Here is a 9261-nt window from a genome sequence, read left to right as displayed (position 1 = left end):
TCATTTAATTCCTAAGATCTTTATATAAAAGTGGCTGCTCAGAAGCTATCAGGGCTTGAATGGAGGCAATATAGCACAGATGCATTCAATAAGTGAATGGTTTAGGGAGACATTCATTCAACATAATGTTTACTAAGTATCTACCATTTAAAGCACTGTTTGTAGAATAGGGAAAATAGCAATGAACCAAAATAGACAATGTCCTTTTCTTGTAAAGGTTAAATTTTAGTGGGAGGAAATAAATAATAGACATAAAACTGCATGAATATCAGGTAATGCCAAGTGCTAAGAAAAATGAAGCGTGCCTGGATGGAGAGTAGAACCAAGGAATTATTTGTATAAAAAGTTTGGGAAGGTCTCTCCAATAAGGTGAGATTTGAACAGCAACTTAGGGTAGGGTGAGCCACTCTGGGTATGAAGAGTGAATGGTGCATGAAGAGTGAATGGTGCAGAGAGAGAAGGATATCCAGCTTCTGTGTCTTGCCTAACAAGAGAGTGAAATCAAAATGGGTGATGTTGAGACGGGCAAGAAAACTTCTGTTCTGAAGTATGCCAGTTCCACACTGTGGAAAGGAGAGGCAAGTAGAAGGCTGTACCAAATCTGCATGGTTTTTGGGGCGGAAGACTGGTCAGGTCCCTGGATTCTCTTACATGGATGCCAATAAGAGCAACAGCATCACCTGGGGAGAGGACACACTGATGGTGTATTTGAAAAATCCCAAGAAGTACATCCCCTGGAACAAAAATGATCTTCACTGGTATTAAAAAGAAGGCAGAAAGGGCAGGCTTGACAGCTTATCTCAAGAAATCTATGAATGAGTAAAAATTGACTATTGCTTTATTTGTTACAAAATAGGAATGTCTTGTGACTGTTTTTTACATGTACCATATTTAAATTGATCTTATACAGCAGAATTCAGATCATGTGTGGATGATAGAATTTTTTTTTTGACAGTTACAAATTAAATAAAAGATTGATTATGGTTAAATGACAATTATCAGACTCAAAAATTTGATAGCAAGTGTTATCGCTCCTTTTCCCTATGATACGATTAGACTTGAGACTGGATGCATTGGTGATATTCAGTTTTTCACAAAGATGGTGAATGCCATCTCATGACCTGTGAAATACAAATACTAATTATATGAATGTATTTAAATACTGGAAAAATCTTTTCAATGCCTCATAGAACAAGTCTTTCTATTGCAATATGTATTCATCACCCTGTTCAAATGGAAGGGTGGGTGATAAGGTAGCAATGGCCACTTTATCTTTTTTGCTTTTTACTATTAACCTAATTTAAATTCTCTGTATCTAAAATGTTGCTTTTAAATTAACAACAACAACAAAAAGAGGAAATGGATAATGCAAAGACCCAGGGATGGGAGTATGCCTGGTTAACATAATGAACAGCAAGACATCTAGTGTGGTGGTAGAAACAGAGTGGTTGAAAAATGAAATCAGGAACCTAGTGGGAAATGGTGAAAATTATGAATTTCATCCAAAAAGAGATGGCTAGTCAAAAGAAAATTTGACAGGACTAGGTATAGTTTTGGGAAAGAGATATCACTGAATGCTTCAAGGAAAGTAGTCTGGAAAACGAGGGGAGGAGGGTAGGAAACAGGGCACCCAACTAGAGATTATAAAGTAGTCCAAGAGAAAGACAATGGTTTACATTAGGTCTTATGGTTGAGAGTTTCTAAAATCCCAGGAGAAAACTCTAATTGGCTACAGTTGAGCCAGAGGGACAATTCCTTTTGGAAACATACAGCTGAAACAGGAGAAACAGGGTTCTAGGTGGTAGTGGTGGTGGTGGTGTGCCGTGGAGTTGGTTCTGACTTAAAGTAATCCTGTAGAGGGTGTCTAAGGTTATAAATCTTTATGGGAGCAGAAAGCATCATATTTCTCCTGTCTAGAGCAATGAGGTAGGCTAAAAACAGCAAAAGTGAACTATATCGTTAGAAAGATGGTGGTGGTGGTTGTGCACATCAAGTCCGTTCCAACACATAGCAACCCTGTATAGGCTTTACGATGAGATAATTCTCTATGGGAGCAGAAAGCCTCATCCTTCTCCCTTGGAGTGCATGGTAGATTCAAACTACTGAACTTTTGATTAGCAGCCCATCTCATAATCCACTCTGCTATCAGGGCTCCCTTATAAAATCTAACAGTTCTAAAGAAAAATTTGGAATACAGACTAGAACAGAAGACACAAAAATTAAAGAAGTTGTGCTCAAAATTATTTCCTTACATAATAATTTGTAGTGCTTTACAAAGAATAATTTGTTGTTGCTAACTGCTATCAAGTTGGTTCAGACTCATAGCAATTCTGTACCGAGTTACTGAGGCTTTTAAATTTTTAGAAAACCTCATCGTTCTTGAGTGAAGTGGCTGGTGGGCTCGAGCTGCTGACACAGAATATAAGGTTACAGTAAATAAATGCTTATTGTGAAATAATCAATCAATGTATGTACATTGATCATTCCTTATGCTTCAGGCACTAGGTGAGGGGAGAGTTCATAACATTTAAGACAGAAGGAGTTCATAGAATTAAGCTAAAGCTGCTTTTCCTGCTTGCCTTTCTCTTGAAATTTTGCTCTTTCTCATCTTTAAAACATCCATCTGATTTTCTTCCTTTATTTCCATTCTTATGGCTACCACCTTCTGTTTGGGAAGTACTGCCTCCTGCTTCTAGGAAACACAAATAATACAGGACGCAGCCCACAAGGAGGCCTGTGATCTCAGAAAGAGAGGGAAGGCAGAAGTTGGCTTCGTCAGTGTAGACCCGACAGACACATGGGGAGGCATCACGGCCCAGGATAGGAGTGAAGTTTGGAGTTTGGAACGAGTGAAAAGTAGGCAGAAGCCTTGGACTTGATGTGGCAAATAGGGGGTGTTTAGCTGAATGCTGTGCAATGAAAGCAGCATTTAACAAGTAGGAGACTGTGGACAGCAAGTCAGTGTCCAATGTTTTCACCACATCAAAGCTTCTGCTTCTAGGTATGACTTCCATCTGTCTGTCATCCAGTCTCACAGGATCTTCCTACAGAATCAAAGCTTCTTGTCAAATTTATAATCCCTAAGAGGGGCAGAGTACCCATTAAGCAAAGTAAGCATGGCTCAGTGTAAAAGTGGTGTGGCAATGGCATCTGATCTCTTCAAACTTTAGGAAGAGGATAGAAAATCAGGCTCCCAATGCTGATTCCCATAAGGTGAAGATCAGAAATGCCTCCATCCTTCAAACTTTTTACCAAGTCTGACGCCAACCTTCTCTCCCATGACACACTCTACATCTCTGCTGGGTTCGATAATTCTTTACAATTGCCACACAGAACTCACAGATTATACTCATGATTATGAGGTTTATTGATTACAAGTTACAATTAAGGATCAAAAAAGGATAACCTTAACCTTATCAGGGAAAGTATTGTTGACTACTGAAAAAAAAAAGAAAAAAAGAGAATCTTTTCTCCGCAGTGCCCAGAGGTCCTCAGGCTTTTTGGCAAGTATTGCAAAGCTCCTTTAGCTCTGCTGATTCAGTGCCCAGAGGCAACCCCCTCCACCAGTAAGCTGTGGCCTGAAGGCCCTCAGATCTAGAACATGGGTTAGCAAACCTAGCTCCCCAACAAATACCTGTAGGCAGCCCATACTGTCAGCAAGCCTCCTGCACAAAGGCTTTCTTGCTCCATGGATCAGGAATCCCACTGCTCGCTCTCAGTCTTTGGACCTGCTTCCTCTGCTGCCACGGTCTCTGCTACTGCTTCATTCCATCTCTCATTGTTTCGATCGTCCCCGCTCCCTGTTTCTTGGAACGGGATCTCAGATCTCAAGAACAAATTTTACTACTTGCTCTTCTTTCTTGATGGTCATGAGGTCCTATGCTCTGCCTCTGGGATGGTTCATATTAAGCCTAGCAGGATGGCAAAACTGACCAATCCTATGTTAAGTTTTCTTACACCTTATTTGCATTGTACCACTGCCCCAAGTCACCACTGGTTTGTCAGTTGATAATACACTGGTGACTTATATGTTGTAGTGATGCCTGAATGATGCCATTGGTATTTTAAATATCAGAAGGGTTACCCATCAATGGCAGGTTTCAGAGGAGTTTCTAGACTAAGACAGACTAGGAAGAAGGAGAGGGAGGCCACTTCTGAATGGTTAGTTACTGAAAATCTTACGAATAGCAGTGGAACATTGCCAGATGGGATGCCAGAAGAATGAGCCCTTCAGGTTGAAGGCACTCAAAATAAGACTACGGAAGAGCTACTCCTTCAAAGTAGAATTGACCTTAATGACGTGGATTCAGTTAAGCCTTTGGTTCTTCACTTGCTGATGTAGCACAACTCAGAAAAGATGTGCACCAGGGTTGTATCCTTTTACCACATTTATTTTATCTATATGCCAAGCAAACAATTTAACAAACTAGATTATATGAAGAAGAAGGTGACAACAGGATTGGATGAAGACTCATTAACAGCCTGAGATATGCATATGACACAATCTTTCTTGCTAAAAGCAAAGGTAATTTGAAATATTGGTGAAGAGCAAATTTTACGGTCTTAAGAATGGATTGTGCCCCAATGGAAAGAAAACAAAAATTCTCACAAATAGACTAATAAGTCACCTCATGGTAGAGAAAATACTGAAGTTGTCAAAGACTTCAATTTGCTTGAATTCATAATTAGTTCTCATGGAAACAGCAATCAAGAACTCAAAGAATGTATTGCATTAGGCAAATATGTTTCAAAAGACTTCTTTAGAGTATTAAAGAGCAATAATAACAATTTTTCAGACTAAAGTGCACCTGACTCAAACCATGGTATTTTCAATTGCCTCATATGCATGTGAAAGTTGGACAATGATTAAAGATCATAGAAGAATCAATGCATTTGAATTATGGTGTTTGCAGAGAATATTGAAAGTACCATGGACTACACAAACAACAAACAAATCTCTGTCTTGGAAGAAGTAATAAACAGAATGGTCCGTAGAAGGAAGTGTGGACAAACTTGGTCTTATACTTTGGACATATTATCATGTGGGATCACTCCCTGGAGAGACATCATGCTTAGAAAAGAGAGTCATCATGCTTAAGAAATCTTGCTTATAAAAGAGTCAGCAAAAATTAAAGACCCGCTACAAGATGAATTGACTGTGGAAGCAACAATTGTGAGGATGGTACAGGATCAGTCAGTGATTCGTTCTGTTGTGCATGGGGTCACATGAACCCACTAAAGGGCAACTGACAACAATAACTGCCACTTACGTTATTAGTAAGTTATACAATCCCATTGGAGGACCACAAATACCACAAATACCTGGTGTGGTGCTATAGGATCAGAACTGGACTATGAATCACAAGGTTGACAGTTCAAACCCACCATCTGCTCCTCAGAAACCCTATATAAGGTCACTCTGGGTCTGAACTGAAACAACAACAATTAACAACAACCCAGTCAATTGGTGGGAATGTAGTCAGCATCAGCAGGGATACCACTGCGGAAGTTGTTGTGGAAGCTTTGGCCTAAGCCAAGGAAACCTTGCCTTAGGTTGATGCCAGTGAGAATTAGAGGAGAGGAACAAATCAGAGATGTATTTCAGGAAAAGAAATGAAGATTCTGTCACAAAAATGGAAAAAAACAAACAAAAATATTTCCTAAACACAATCTCTTGTGTTTTAACCTTACTCTATACTTACTCTCTAAGGAGCTCTGGTAGCGTAATGGTTACGAATCGGGCTGCGAACCTTAAGGTCAGCGGTTCGAAACTACCAGCCGCTCCGCGGGAGAAAGATGAGGCTTTCTACTCCCGTAAATATTTACACCCTCGGAAACCCTGTACAGGGTCGCTATGGGTCGGACCCGACTCGATGGCACTTAACAACAACAACATACTTACTCTCTTGAGTCTGAATATGAGAGGTGTAAGGTAAAGTGGGCGAAGGAATCAGATAGCACCTGGGGTCTTAAAGGCTGTTTTGAAATAAGCGACTATCAAAAGAAGTCATCAATCAGTACCTACAGAAGACGTAAGTCTAAATGTAGTCAATGAATTTTAGATAAAATCCATGATCAGACGAGGGAATATATTAGAACTTAAATTCTAAGCACTTAGTTTGTAGAAGGCTTTTGTTTTGTTTTGTTTTTGTTTTGGCTTTTTTTCACATGCATGTTCACAGCAGCTTTTTTTAAATGTTTTGTTATGAATTATGTGATAGTTTACATGGAGAACATTAGCTTTACATTCATCCTATTATATATCGTTTCATTGCCATGGTTACAATCTCCTCCATGAATCATCAACCAACCAAAGTGTATACCCTGCAAGCCTGCCTCCCGGTTGTCAGCACACAGCCCCTCTCCCTCTTTGGGTCTAGAGTCCCCAGCTGCTCCATCTCTCCATGTCGTAGCCTCCATCTCTGGCATCACTGCTACTCTGGGAAGGGTCTTGCACTCCCCTCTTCTCCTTTGATGGTTCCAGGGACCTCCGCTCCTGGACTGCAAAGTCAATCACTCCACTCCTTTAATACAAAACATCCACCTTTACATTTCCAACCTTTGAAGTCAATCCCAATAACAATTATTCACCATTGTATCGTAAGGGACCTATCCCCATCTCCTTTCATTAGCCCCACCCAGACAGATTGGATACTACTCAGTAGCGATTCTATCTTCCTCTGTACCCTCTGGATCTAGGCTCCCTCTTGAAAGCTTGTAAACTAGTCACTTCTTGCCTTTGTAGCCTCCCCATTTGGGATAGCCAATGTCTAAGTTGCCCATCCATGTCTACTCTGTGTATGGAGGGGCTGGGAATGATCCTCATTTTAAAGATTTGTTCCCTCTTTTGAGCTACTGCATCCATAGGTATAGGTCAAGTTCATCAAATTGTATCAGATTACTCTTTTTTTCCTCTTCTTTCATCTTCTAGTTGAGCTATGATCATCCAGTCATTAAAGCCAGGTCAAGTGGGTATTATCTACAAGTGTGGGTGTTCTTATGCACATGTCCTCTCTTCTTATCACCTAGATGCTTCACTCTCCATTCTACTCCTCTTTGGCTATGTCACTGACTCTGGGCCCAAGAGTCCCCAGGTCTTGCCAAAATGATGGCTGACCAGGTCTCCACCCAGGTTCACAAAAGTCTATTGAACGTTGTAGGGCTTAGCTCGCAGCTTCATTGCTATTTTTCCCTCACTTCCGCTTATCAGTGATGAACGTGGTCACCAATCAGAGCGTGTATTCCCATTGAGTCTTAGTCTTGGAAGGTGGTTTGCCTTGTCTCCTGGGTGAGCAACTTGCTTGTTCTTGTAGTAATCAGTCAGCTTTGTATTTTCCCTGTTGGTCTTTCTTTCAAGAAGTATATTCTGTTCTTCTAACTGCTCCAGGCTGGTCTGCTTGTACTTTCAAGTGGAAATTTCCCACCTCAGAAGATTCTGGGTGAGGTTCAGGATTCCACTTATGGTCTTATATAATGCAGAGGATCCACAGGAAGTCTTCTTCACTGGGTACATTTTAGGTATTCCAATCAGTTATAGGAAGAAGACAGACTTACTGTGGTGATATTTCTGGCTATTCTTTTCTCTCCCCTTCAAGTGTCTATTTTATAATGGTATACCAGGGAAACCAAGATTTAAAAGACAGCCAAGCATCTTAACATTATTTCTCCCCTTTCCCCCATTCCAACCATGTCTCAATCCCTGTATCCCAGAGGCTTGTTGTTCATAAATTGTGAATACATCATTATTTACCTCTGTCCCACTTAGCCCATGCAAATCTGCCTAATTGTTTTCCCATCCCTTTTGTTCTTCCATTCTCCTCCCCCTTCTTGTGTATTGTTCTCTTCCCTAGCACCCAAACTACCCTGTGTATATTCCCTGGCCTGTGCTCCACCTTCCCCTCGCCCCCTAATCCCAACCCCACATTGCAGTAACCAGAATGTTGTTTGATTTCTTGACTGCTGTTTCTGTGAGTGTTGATAGTTGATCCAAGAAGAATAAAGTCCTTGACAACTTCAATCTTTTCTCTGTTGTTAAGAATGTTGTTTATTGGGCCAGTGGTAAGGATTTTTATTTTCTTTACATTGAGATGTAATCCATACTATAGGCTGTGCTCTTTGATCTTCATCAGTAAATGTGTTAAGTCCTCTTCACTTTGAGCAAGCAAGGTTGTATCCTCTGCATATCACAGGGTGTTAATGAGTCTTTCTCCAATCCTGATGCCACGTTTTTCTTCATATAACCCAGCTTCTTAGATTATTTGCTAAGCATACAGGTTGAACAAGTATGGTGAAGGAATACAATCTTGTTGCACACCTTTCTTAATTTTAAACCATTCACTGTTTCCATGTTCTATTCGAACAACTGCTTCTTGGTCCAGGTACACATTCCTCATGAGCACAATTAAGTGTTCCAGTATGCTCATACTTTGCAATGTTGTCCATATCTTGTCATGATCCACACAATTGAAAGCCTTTGCGTAGTCAATAAAGCACAGGTAAACAGTTTTCTGATATTCTCTGCTTTTAGCCAAGGGATATCAGCAATGATATCCCTTGTTCCACGGCCTCTTCTGAATCCGGCTTGAACCTCTGGACACTCTCTATGCTAGCAGCTGTTTCTGTATTACCTTTTGTAAAACTTTACTCTCATGAGATATCAAAGAGATTGTCCAGTGTTTTCCGCATTCCATTGGTTCACCTGTCTTTGGAATGGGCACAAATACGGATCTCTTCCAATCAGTTGATCAGGTAGTTGTCTTCCAAATTTCTTGGCATAGATGAGTGAGTGCCTCTGGTGCTGCCTCACTTTCTTGAAAGATTTCAATTTTTATTCCATCAATTCCTGGTGCCTTGTTCTTTGCCAATTCCTTCAATGCACCTTGGATTTCTTCCTGCAGTATAATTGGCTCTTGATCATATGCTACCTCTTGAAATGGTTGACCATCAGTCATTTCCTTTTGGTACAGTCATTTCCTTTAGGTATTGGCCATTTTGAATCTGATGACCACATGGTTTACTATGCCAGAAATGACAAATTGAAGAGGAATGGTGTTGCATTCATTGTCAAAAAGAACATATCCAGATCAGTCATGAGGTACAATGTTGTCTATGATAGGATAATATCCATGTGCCTACAGGGAAGCCCAGTTAATACCACTATTATTCAAATTTATGCACCAACCACTAAAGCCAGTGAGGACGAAATAGAGAAGAATTCTACCAACTTCTTCACTCTGAAATCGATCAAACATGCAATCAAGA

The 9261-nt window shown here is 40.4% G+C and overlaps 1 pseudogene; it reads left to right on the top strand.

Moving 5' to 3' along the window:
- Positions 1-506: 506 nt before the first annotated feature.
- Positions 507-823, top strand: LOC102835171 (annotated as a pseudogene).
- Positions 824-9261: the final 8438 nt, after the last annotated feature.

Source organism: Chrysochloris asiatica, unplaced genomic scaffold (genome assembly GCF_000296735.1).
Source record: "Chrysochloris asiatica unplaced genomic scaffold, ChrAsi1.0 scaffold00039, whole genome shotgun sequence".
NCBI classification, from domain to species: Eukaryota; Metazoa; Chordata; class Mammalia; order Afrosoricida; family Chrysochloridae; genus Chrysochloris; species Chrysochloris asiatica.
The sequence above is the reverse complement of the archived record's forward strand: the minus strand, read 5'-3'. Positions and strand labels throughout refer to the sequence as shown.